The sequence below is a fragment of the Passer domesticus genome, chromosome 1 (genome assembly GCF_036417665.1).
Source record: "Passer domesticus isolate bPasDom1 chromosome 1, bPasDom1.hap1, whole genome shotgun sequence".
In the NCBI taxonomy this organism is placed as follows: domain Eukaryota; kingdom Metazoa; phylum Chordata; class Aves; order Passeriformes; family Passeridae; genus Passer; species Passer domesticus.
The window spans coordinates 66458553-66471497 of record NC_087474.1 but is presented as its reverse complement, the minus strand read 5'-3'; the positions used below and the strand labels follow the sequence as shown (position 1 = coordinate 66471497).

Sequence of the window (12945 nt, the reverse complement as noted above, 5' to 3'; positions counted from 1 at the left end):
AATGACAGTTTGTGTAGATGTCCTCACAATAAATTGCTACTTTCCTTGTAAATCATGGTAAAATAATTATTTCTTTTAGTTGCAGGTTTTGTGCTTACAGACTTGATCAAAACAATTAGAGTATGCCATTTTGCTTTCTGTTAACCTCTTCAAGACATACAAAAGATCAAAAACTATTATCTGAAATACTCCTGAATGTACTGTATTTATGTCAATATTTAGTTTATTTGTGAAACTAGAGAATTTTTTCTGCAGTAAATGCAGAAACTAGTAACAGTTATTCCTTTCCTTTAAATTAATCACTATTTTCATTATCCTGTAATACTGAAATGGTAAAATAGTCTGATTTCCTATCCCACAAAAACATTAATGTAGACCCAAAGAGATAGAGGTTCACAGAGATAGTGATTTTAGCATAACCATGCAATGTAAAGAAATGTGGTATGAGAGGTGAAGACTTGAAAGGCAGACATACAAGCTGCAGGCAGAGATGGAATTATAAGAAATGAGACATAGGCTGACATCAGGAACTTTATAGCTATAAACAAATCTTCAGTAGTCTGTGAAAGAAATGCAGACTTGGAGCTGAGCAAAACCAGTTTCGTGAGTGCCACACAGAACACAATAGAAGCATTTAAAATATGTAAAATACATAGCAAATTGGAAATCTGTGTGTGATGTGAGCTTACAAACTAAAAAAGAAAGTGCAAGGTGTAAGAGCATGCTGCCAAACATTTCAAAGCAACCCTAAGCCGACTCTGTGTTGAGGAATGTCATGGTTTGGCCCGGAAGTGAGTTTCTGGAAAAGTCTAGGTCAGACCAATCAGTGGCCAGATTTGAAATTGGCATCTGGTGTGGCCACTGCGGATTTGGATACGCCTCTGAGAACACACAGGGGTTAAAAGCAGGAGATTCCCAGAGAACTTCCTCTTTGGGAATCCGGTGTTGGTGAGTGGAGTCTGAACCTCTCCCCTGCCCAGCTGCGTCTGGGTGGGGGAGGGGAAGGCCATGCGGCCTGTGGGGAGGGAGGCCGGAGCCCTTAAAGGTGCAGGGGTGGAGGAGACTGTGCAGGGGTGGAAGAGACCTGGGATGTCTGGGCAGCACCCCCCCGGGAGAGAGTGATAGAGACTGTGCTGGCAGCACTGCCGGCCACAAGCGGGGGATGCGGCGAGAGAAGGTGCCTGGCAGCTGTGGGAGTCCTGGGCAGACAGAAGGGAAGATTTTAACCCCTTTGTAGAATAATGGAAACCTTACAAATACTGAATCCTCCTGAATCAGAATGAGGAGAGAGAGATGAGAGATGAAATGGGCAAGCGTGAGGAAAGCTGGAAGAGGTGATAAGAATCCTAGGTGGGAAGAGATGATGGAGTAGCCTTGGGCTGGACTCTTTCTTGTATGGCCATGGACAGACCCATGTTTTTATCCTGTGACCCAGAGACTGTATTTAGGGGGAGGCAACACCTTGGAGTCAAGACTGAAGCAGCAGCGTGAACAGAGATGGCTGAGGAGGGTGTGGGATGCCCTCTGTCTCCGTGGGGAGGAAGATCTCTGTTCATGAGACCCCTCGGCCCCAGGGGGTGAAATTTGGGGGGGACTGGGGTCCCGAAGTTGAGAGGTGAAGCAGTAGCGAGAACAGAGATGGGTGAGAAGGGTGTGAGATGCCCTCTGTCTTCAGAGAGGGTTTGAGATCTCTGTTCACGAGGCCCCTCGGCCCCAGGGGATGAAATCTGGGGGGGACTGGTGTCCCGAAGTTGAGAGACTGCTGCTTCTGGAACTGGGTGGAGCATCTTTAAACAGGGAACCCTAAAAGCAGCCCTGGCTCGTGTCCAGTGGTGAGAGCACTGGACATGGTGGGGAGAAGTCACGAGGGCCGATGTTCTCTGGGTGGGGCCATGAGTGACATGGAAGCACAGGAGGTTTTAATTGTGCTTCCGGGGGAAGCCTATGGTGCAAGGGAGGACTCCTCTCTCCCTGATGGATTTGAGGGTTGATTATTTGAGGGGTGGTGAATCTATGGAGAGAAGGGAGGGGGGAGGAGGAATGTATTTGGAAGGTTTTCATTCTTAGCTTTGTGTGTGTTCCTTTTTAGATATCGTAATTAATAAAGTGTTGTGTTTTTCCCTCCATCCCCAAATGGGAGCCTGCTTTGTTCTGTTTCCAGGTCACATCTCACAGCAACAATTTTAGAAATACACCTTTCATGGGGGCCCTGGCACTGTGCCAGGGTCAAACCATGACAAGGAATAAGAAGCCATCAGCATCCCCAGCAAAGGACTTGACATGCTGTCAACTTGAGGAACCTTTCACCTGCTCAGACAGACCAAAGCAGTGCTTCCAACTCCACTCAGACCAGTGCCCTTGACTTTGCAAGCAGATGACAGGGAAGGGAAGTCTTTGCTATGTTCAGATTATTAATTTAAGTGGCCTTAAATAAAAGGAGAAACACTAAATGTGGATATGAAATTTTATGATTGAAAGTGCTAATAATTTTAATGAATAGTGATATTGTTAATTATTGTTCTCATGGTTTCACACTGGCCAGATATCAGGCACCCCCTACAGTCATTCACTCACCCTCCCCTGCCACAGCTGGGCAGAGGAGAGAAAAATTTAGACAAAAGGTTCATGAGCTGAGATAAGGACCTGGAGAAAACACTGCAAGGGCAAACAGGCTCAACTTAAAAGTACAAAATTAGTTAATTACTAGCAAAATCAGAGGAGGATAATGAGAACTAAAAATAAGAAGAAAAATAAGCTTTCAAAACCATCTTTCCTCCCCCAACCCCTCCGTCCTTTCCACCAAGAGCACAAGGAGACAGGGCATGGGGGTTTTGGTTAGTTCATCATCTGAGTTCTTCTGCTCTTCAGGGAGAAGAGTCCTTCTTTTGCTACATCGTGAGGTCCCTTCCCGTGGGAGTAAGTTCTCTGTAAATTTCTCCAATGTGGGTCCACTCTCATGAGGAGCAGTTCTCCCAAAACTGCTGCAAAGTATTTTTAGTCCCTCCCACAGGCAGAGATTCCTCCCAAAACTGCTGCAGTGTGGGTCACTCTTCAACAGTGTGTAGTAGTCCAAGGACAGGCTGATCCAGCCTGGGAACAAGGGTCCTTTCTCTCTCTGTCCACCAGGTCTCCCACTGGAATCACAGCCTCCCCAAGGAAGTGTGGGCACCTTCCCCACTGTGAGTGGATCTCTGTATCTCCTGTGGATCCCCATGGGCTGCAGTGGCACAGCTGCTTCACCATGGTCATCAATCACCGTGGGCTGCAGAAGAATCTTGGCCTCAGGCCCTGAAGCACCTTCTCCCCCTCCTTTTCACTGACCTTGGTGTCTCCATATTGTTTCCTTTGCATGTTCGTACCACCTTCTCTTCTCTGACTAGAAAAAAACTATGCCCCACTTTGTTTTCATTTTCTTCGTAAATATGTTACCACAGAGGTATCACCAACATCTCTAGCTGACCCACCAGGGATTGACTGCTGGACAAGGTGGAACCTTCTAACAGCTTCTCACAGAAGTCACCTCTGTGGCCCCCCACCTACCAAAAAACAGGCTGTGCAAAGACAACACAACTGTCTATAATCACTTCCTGCAATAACTATACCTGCAATACTGTTACTACCATCAGTACTAGTAATTTTATTGGACTGCTAAGACTGCAAATACACTAGCAGTATGTTCTTGCCTTTATATATGAGGTATGTTTCTATTTCATCCATAGGAAGATTCTGAATGTAGGAAAAACACACATAACTCTTCCTTTGTCATTTTTGATCTTTTTAATCTGATGGTGAGTGCAGATTCCATATAGAACAATCTTGGTGCAAGATCTAAAACCATTCTCCCTAAAATGTTCATTGCTTACTTCACATTGTATGACTAATTGTACAGATGGATGACCAGCTGTACCAAGCAATCTTCCTTGGTTCAGCCAAAGAAAACATTATAAATTATATTCTTGGTAGCTGTATCTCCTTTTAGTAAGACAAAATGTGGATGCACAGTTTAAATTGAAAATGAGAGATAACAAGTGGCTCTTGAGAGCTTAATTTACCTAATAAGAAAGAAAATCCAAATGAAGTGAGCCAGGTCCATCTACTATAGAACTAGAAATGTACAAGACTAGCTTAAAATAGTGTTTTCTGTTCCTTCAGACAAAATTATATATCAGAGGATCTTTTATGTGTATATTTTTGTGAGATAGAGAGGAACACCAATGAACAAAGATACTCCCCTGGCATCTTGATTAAGGGCTTTAATTAGCAATCCAGTTTGCAATATCTGGTAAGTGATTGAATAGGGATGGACAACGCATAGATGCAAATATTATCAGATAAAACAGAGCTTTATATCCCATCAGTGGCATTGAAGCTGCAGTGCTAGTGTTGCATTATTTAGAAACAGAGACATATGTCATTCATGCCCAGTAAATTAGACATTTGATCTAGATGCCTCTTCATTTCATTCCACATTTACTATTCCCTCTTCTTTACAATTGTCTTAAGTAGGTCAGGTTTCTGAGGAAGCCAGCTGCAGCACTCTGTATACTCTGATTTACTTAAATTAATAATCTGAACATAGCAAGACCACTAAGGCACTCTTGCATGAAGCAGTGCAGGAAAATAAGATTGAAAAAAGGAAATTGTTATACTGAAGAAGAGGGTATCAGAGGTCAGGTCATACAGAGAGTTGTGCAGGATCTGTGAATAAGCAGACTCCTCACTGCTTTCAGCCATGGCTTTTATAATTGTGAATTGTAATACGGTATCTACTGTAAATATAGTTATTTACAGCCACAGATATCTGTAACCATGATTCCTCCTTCAATTTATGTTGATTGGTTTCTCACCAATTTCATTATATTTACTTCTGTGTTAAATATAACCTTAAGTAATTGTACTCTTCCTAAATAAATTCTAAATCATAGAAATTTCTCAGTCTACAAAAACCTCAGTGACAGTTTAGAAGCAGTCAGCTATGCTCTTCACAAAATGTCTGGACATGGCCTGACAACAACTCTGACGGTTGGTTAATTTCAGTGATATTTTGGTTGACTTTGCAAACTTTTAACTTCAGGTTTACTGGTAACTTACAAACTTCATCACTGGTCATTTTCCTAAATGTATGCCTGTATCATCATGGTATGTGTCTCAAGCTTTTCCTCACTGAAAACTTTTTTCCAAGCTTTTCTGCAGTGATGGAAATTCTCCCTACAGTGAGTTTATTATTTTGCTTCATTGTGTGCACAGTTATAAACTGTCTTTGTAATATCAGAACACCCTGCACTTTAACTCACCGTAGTCATATAAGCATAGAAAAATGACACTTTTCTCTGTTGCTTTGAAGGAGAGTGCTAAAAGTACTACAGTTCCTTAAGGCATAAATTCAAGAACTTATCAGACCTCTTCCAGGCTAAACAGTTCCAGTTTCCTAGCATTTTCTCATACGCAGCCATGTATCTGTCAAACACAGCTGATCCTGTTCACTCTAGACTCATTGTGGTTGATGTACATATTTTCTGAGACACGAGATCCATAGAACTACAGAACTGTTATGAAAACTTGTGCTATGAGTTCTGCAGAGGAAGTGCTATATGTCCTGCAGAGGACAGAATCTTGTCCTTACTGAATTGTGGTACATTTTTTTCATGTGGTTTTTCTAGCATGGTAAGATTTCAGTCTTTTCCTCATTCTCATTGCACAACTAGTCCATGACCCTGGCACAGTGATCCCTGTATGGGAGGCGGGGATTTTTGTTTGTGATTGAAAATCCTTGGGTTTTTAGACTAATAGAGATCCAGAAAAGAGCTTTAACCAGCAGTGATTATGTATACATTAATTCTTTCAAAAATTAGTAGCAGCACAACGTCATCTGGAAATTTGTGAGATTTCGAGGGGAGTCTTCTCTTTCATTGGGGAAGGGTGGCTCAGGTAACTCCCTGTCACATTATTAATGAAATATGTTTTTTTTAATTGATTCCAATATTAGAATTGTAACCCAAATTACTCCATTTGTTGGAGCGAAACTTGAAATAAATTTATGTTTTAACATGTTTAAAATCAGTTATGTAAAAAGGAATTGGTGTTGCATATTAGTATGATTGATAAGAAAATGTTAGCCTGATTAATGATTTTTAATAGTTGCCATTTCCAGATGTTTAGCTATTTCCAACCTCAAATAAAACTCAGACCAACAAAGCATAACAACTCTCTCAGTACCCTCCTAAGGCTCTGCCTTTTCTGTACTGCACCCACTTTTTCTTAACCCATAGATCCAGTGTGTCCAGATCCCTTATCCACTAAATGGATCACTTTGCCTTAGAATAACATCAAGCAGGTCAAGTAGGACCTGCCTTTCCCAAACCCACGCTAGCAGGGCCTGATCACCTGACTGTTCTGCATGTGTCTTTTGATGGCACTCAAGATGATCTGCTCTATAACCTTCACTGGCACCCAGGTCAGGCTGAGAGGCCTGCAGTTGCCTGCATTTTCCTTCCAGGCCTTCTTGTAGATGTGTGTCACATTTGCTGACCTCCAGGCTACTGGGACCTCCCCAGTCAGCCAAGAATGCTGATAAATGAGGAAAGTGGCTTGCTGAGCTTTTCTGTCAGCTCCCTCAGTACTCTTGGGTGGACTCCATCCAGCCCTGCAGACCTGTGCATATCTGAGTGGTGTAGCAGGTTGATGATCATTTGCCCTTGGATTTTGGTTCCTCATTTTGCTCCCTGTTCCTGTCTTCTGGCTCAGGAGACTGGATGCCTTGAGGACAACCTTGCTGTGAAAGGCTGAGGCAATGAAGGTATTAAGTACATCAGGCTTTTGCTCATCCTTCATTACTACATTACTACATTACTACTTTTCCTACACACTTCTGTTAAAGGGTGGACATTCTCCTTTGCCTTTCTTTTGCTGCTAATTTTTTTTTTTTTTTTAACAGCAGTAGCAATTCTCCCTGCATAGCTCACAGATCCTTGTAGTCCTGAGTGGCTTCTCTCTTCTCCTTCTTTCCCTGAGTTCTAGTCAAATTTCTCTGTTCAGCCAGGCTGGTCTTCTTCCCTGACAGCTCATCTTTCAGCTTTCATCTTTTTGTCTTTCCAGATTTCCCTCTGGAAGCATATCCAGCTTTCCTGGACTCCTTTGTCCATCTGGATTGCCTCTTGGATGTTCAAAGAGATTTTTCCAAAAGAAGTTTTTATTACACAATTTTACTATTTTCTCTGTTTTTGTGTTAATGTAAAATTAAATTGAGTTGCAATTGCACATGCAGTCAAGCATACACTCCATAAACTGGTCTTCTTGTTAGACAACTCTCCAGCTGCATCACTTTCTGGGGATGCCACTCTTCATACAAAGCAAATACAAAGTGTCCCTGCTCCTGATCTGGGCAAATCAGCTGGATGGTAGAGCTGCCTGGGACAATACAGAAGCCTACGGAAACAGATATGCAGAATTGCAAATGCTCTAAAAATATCAAGCAGTAATGTCCAAAAAAGGCTAGTTTGTTTTGGTTTTTATTTTTTGTTATGCCTTATCTAGTCTTTATCATAAATATGATGGATTTTGAGCTACAAAAATGTTAGAGAGTCTTAATGTGAATTTTGTTTTTCTGTGTTTCATACAGAACACAGTACTGAAATAATAATAAAAATATCCCACAACAAACCTTGATTCAGTTTCCAGAGAAACACCAGTACTCTGTTCCAGATGAAAGGAAATTTCATGTTTGTTTATGGGAAATTTTTACTCTCAGCAAAAAAAGGACAACTGAAAGGTTAAAACTTTTAACACATTTTCTTTTACAAAATTACCAAGCTGCTAGCTTTAGTCAACCATCATCTAACAGCAAAATCTGTACCAAATTCAGAGTACAGAACATTTGCAATTAGAGGCTTTTTTTTTAATTGAGGCACGCTAAAAATACACTTTGTAAAGGGGATTAACAGAAGGAGTCTTAAGCGTGAAGAACAAATTTAACTTTCCATCAGTGACCTAAAATAGTCTCTCATAATTTAAATAATTTCTCTAAAAAAGGATACAGAGAGACAAAGAAACAGAGATCACATTGCTTGACTTTGCTTTTCTTGTGTCTCTAAGGACACAGATCTAGTTTAGGTTACTAGGGAAATTAATTAGGCAATCTTAACATGCTCCCCAGTGGACAATAACTCTCCTGTACTATTTAGCAAATACTTAGTTCAAAGCAAGGAAGATATCAATGATTTTGGAAGCTGAATCACTTTCCAAAATTCCCAGAAGTCTTAACCTCAAAACTGGCCTGATTGCTTATTCTAAAGAGTAAACTTCTTTTCATCCTTTTTTTACAATCTGACAATTTTGAATAATCACAGTGGAAAATTATTTTTTGTCATATTCCATTTGGAGTCAGAGCTCATTAAAAGTGCATTTCTGCCTTCTAGGAGGGCACAATCTTTTGTACTCAGGTCAAACAGGTACATTTCAGAGTTTGTGTACAGCCTCTAAACACTGTACCTGAGCTGTGTAGGGACAAAAGCTGCATGTCTCTGCAAGGTCTGTGGAAAATACCTTGGCAGAAACTTATAAGCCATTTAAACCTGGGATATGCTGTAAAGCTCATGAAGGAAATGCAGTATCAATCCGGTTTCTGGATCAGAATTTTCAGCAGTGCATCTGAATTTGTATGAACCAAATTCCTAACTTCTTTGAGGTTCATCTATGATAAACTATCATGTGGAATTGCACTGCAACTGCATCCTGCTGGAGGGAGCAGGTCCCAGATTGGGGGATGGAAAATACAATGATGAGGTCTGTTTTTAAAAACTATTCTGTATTTATTGCATTGTCAGAGAAGGAAGGACCCTGAAAATAATTCTGGGTTTTCAATTAATTTATCTTAAATTTTCCCATATGGCTGGCTAGGCCAAAATGCAGCATATTCTAGCAACTAATTTCTACCTAACAACAATTACTCTACAGTAAGTTTCTTTTGAAAGAAGTTTCCAAAGAAATTACCTTTTTCATGCTAAATCTTCTTAATATTAGTACTTCTGCATTGAAAAAGTACATATTTTGGTAGGGAAAAAATCCAAGTAATGTCCAATGTCTGTATTTTTTTTCATTATACATACATGGCAAAAAATTTTACATTTTATTTTTCATCAGTGAAAATTAGAATACAGACAAAACTAGATTCTTTCAGATTTATAATTTTGCAGAAGAAAATTTGGAAAGGTTTTTCCAGGTATACAGATTTTGTGAGTACTGGGGAAAGAATAATGAAGGAGGAGTATATGGTTATTTCAAGGCATCACCTGTTATGACCATGAAGTGATGCATGTGCATAGCCATCATAACATTAACATATAAACAATGTTGCTAAAACAGCTAATGTGCTTACAAAGTGATCAGCACATGTTTAGATTTTTATGCTTTCTGGATCCCATAGTAATCACTGTTATGTTAAGACAATGTTTAAACAGAGCTTTTTATGAAAGCTTATAAATGCACAGCAAGAACACATAACATGAAAGAGATATTAATTTAGTTTCTATTATCCTCATGCTACAGCAATCCCTTCTGGTTATGCTTCTATGAATAGCTGTATGTCTCTATCAAAGATAAGGTTTTTTTCTTTCTTTTTTTTCTTGATTGCATCCTGGAGTTAACATATAGAAATTAAGCAATCAATTACTATACTCAGGCTCTTACTGTCTCCAGTCTTGCTCTGCTTGTGGGCTCCTGTTTTATCACTGCTGGTCTTGTGCCTATAATAACTGCATTACTGTGTAAACTTGATGTGCTTCTCTGCTCAATTCTTTTTTAACTTAAATAAGAATTATACTGCATATAGTCTTTGAGAGTTCGTGACACATTGGATATTATCTATGTGACCCACGGATATTATCTATGTGACCCACTTGTAGCACTTCCATGCTATTGATTATATTAGTGAACTCATAATTAGTTGTAAATTTTTGATTCCTGACAGATGGTTGACTTTTTCAAGACCTTGTTAACATGAATTGGAGTAACTGACAGGTTTTAGCAGTGTTAGTATCCTGGCTTTGCAGATAGGGAAGCTGAGCATAAACAAAATAATTTACTGTTCCTAGATTATATCCTAAATTAATGATCAAAGCAGACTTCTCACCTCCTAGAATTCTAGTTCAGTTTTGACCTTCAATGTCAACTATCATATAATGAACAAACATATGTGGTTCATGTCTTCCTAGCAAGATGATCATCTTAGTAAACAATAATATCTAGAGGGGACAGAGTACTTATGATGAATTAATTAGTCACTTAGTGACATGATGTCAAAAGCAATTTTTAAAGGAAAAGTAACACAAAGATATGAATAATTATGTAAGTGGTATGACTGTGTGGATATGCATGGGCATTTAAATATATGTAGACAATATATTTATTGAGAAAATATGTTACTAGTAGTGTACTGCTATTACTATTGCTACCCAGTAACAATTTCCTCTTTCTGTCATTTGAAGTTGACTTTTTGCAGTGCATTTTCTGAAAAGAAAAAGCATCTGTCAAAAGAGAAATAAACAACAAATTTCATGTTCTGACCAAAGTAGAACAGAGAAACTCTTGGTAATTTTTGATAGTACATACACTAGGATGCTATCCCCATAGTAGTACATCTGGTGTAACTGTACGTAATTCAGTGAAAATTCTAAGTGAATTGAGATAATGTGGGCTGAAATTTTCTAACTAGCATTTTCAAATTAACTTGGAAGTATTAGGTATAAACCCTTAAGCGCAGAAGTTACCAACATTTCCTCATAATTTTGCAACTGCCTATGTTTAGTCAGCAAGATTCCTTCTTGGTTAACCACCAAGGCTCCTCCTAATACTCACTCATTGTGACTATCCTCAGAAGCTGTGTTGGTCTTCCTCATTCCTAGCTCTTGCTTGTACCCATTCTTGATCTGGAAATAAGACAGTACTGTACCTAAAGGGTTTCAGTTTTCACATCAGTTTGGAGGAACACTGTAGGATTTCTTCAAGTTTGGAGTTGGTGCAAAATAGCACTTTCATACAAAAGCAGGGCCAAAGACAAGCAATGCATCAAATTTTTTGGAGAAGAGGTAGCATTTTCATGCCGCATGCTGAGGGTTTTGGGTCTAGCTTAACTAGGTAGACTTTTGTTCTACCAAGGCTGTGGAAGAAGGGAAGTAGAAAGCTGTTGAGCCAGGAAATTGATTTTTTTTTTTTTTTTTTTTTAGCCCAGTGGTTTCCTACAGAAAAAGGAATAACTTTCTGCTTGCTTTGCCACTAAGTCATTATGTATTTATTCAACAACTCTTTCATCTAATATGCATGAAGACGATAGCTACCTTTGCATTTTTGTAATGTGTTTATTAAGTTATACAGGTGGGATTTTTCCTACTAACAGATAGGAAGACAGGAAAGCCTTAGTCTTCATCTTCTATTTCTCCTTATAGGACTGAAGTCATTGGTGATCCCAGGACTTTTCAAGAAGACTTTTCTATGTTGGAAACACCAGTGGTACTCATTTTTTTAGAAATACACTTGTTTAAGGCCTCTCACAAACGGAAATGCTATGGCCTGGTCAAAATCCTCTCATCTCTGCAAGGAGATGTTCCAGCTATGGTATGCAAACACTGTGACTGCATTTTAAAAATATAATGCAAATTACATTATATTGCTATTTAGAAGGTGCAATTGGTCTTCCCTTTAAGAGTCACTGACTGATAACAAGAGTAAAAAATCTGTGGAGGTGTGTAAACTTCAGTGTTAAAACTGAAGTTTAAACTTATAATTGACAACATTTAGTTGTGTTTTGGCTCTTAAATAATTCCATGAACTTGGTTGGATTCCTTTTCAAACTATACTTCTGTTTCATTCAGCAGCTGCTTGCTAACCTGGGCCTGAGTATAGCTTTGCATGGGATTGTAGATGAGTATTTCTCAGCCTCATATTTTGTGAAAAGTTGTGTTTTCTGGAAAAGATACCATGAAACACTCATAACTTGCTTTTCACTGTCTACAGTAGTAGATTATTTGCACTCTGCGAGATATACTCTCACTTTCTAGATACAGTACGTTTATTGGAAACTCAGAAAGTTACAGAGGTGTCTCCAGATGACACGGCTTCTCTGTTGCTGAAACTAAATATGATCCTTGGGTCTTGTACAGCAATTGATGACCAGTACCAAAATTATTAACCCATTACAATATTATTGAGAATTTTCAATCTTGTAGCATTAAATACTGTTGTAATTACAACCTTTGCCTTTCTCCTGCTCAATTCTGATAGACTGCTTCAAAAATTGCTACACAAAAGGTTACTGTCTGCCTTGTTTACCTGAGGATGTCCAGCTCAGGTATCATATTGAAAAAATTGCTTGAGCAAATTATGCTAGAAATTATGCTATGTTGAGAAAATTATGCTAGTCCCCATTGACAGAGTGTTTAAAATAAACTGAAGTAAAGGTGTTCCGGTATTATAAGGGAAGAGACTTGTAGTCCAGTACTGTAGGAATAAAAAAGAAAGAAATTGTCACATGCAACATGTGTGCCTGAGCTTCTTTCAGAAATACTAGGAAGGTCCTAGTGAAACATAAGGGAAAGTATTGTAGCCAAATCAAAGTTACCCAAATAATGGGCTGTTAAGATATGTTGGCAGAGAAAACATTTCAGGAAGTTCGCTGCAGAATGCCACAGTACTGCTTTGCTACAAGCCTCAGTTTACCTAAGAGGACAACAGAAGTCACTTTCTGGCTCATTGTGCACAGAAATTACAGCAATCTATATAGCGCAAAGAAGGGCCTATGGCAAGAACTTGTTTTTAAGCCATGTAAAGTCTTTTTCAAAAGCTAAGAATGCGTTGGAGAGCAAAAGTTTAAAACAACATCTGTGCAGTCAATACTGTTTGATGCATGGGCTATTTAAGGTATATAAAATGTTTCAACCTTCAAATAGTTCTGAA

At 39.2% G+C, this 12945-nt stretch overlaps 1 long non-coding RNA gene across 12 annotated transcripts in view; it reads left to right on the top strand.

The window, feature by feature from the left end:
- Positions 1 to 684: 684 nt before the first annotated feature.
- The window catches only part of LOC135301549 (uncharacterized), a 38993-nt gene continuing 26732 nt past the window's right edge, over positions 685 to 12945 (top strand). For 2 of the 12 annotated variants that reach the window (XR_010363301.1, XR_010363299.1), the window contains exons 1-2: positions 689 to 948; positions 11439 to 11607. This is a non-coding gene — a long non-coding RNA (uncharacterized LOC135301549). The other 10 variants (XR_010363303.1, XR_010363300.1, XR_010363319.1 and 7 more) reach the window with 8 other exon arrangements.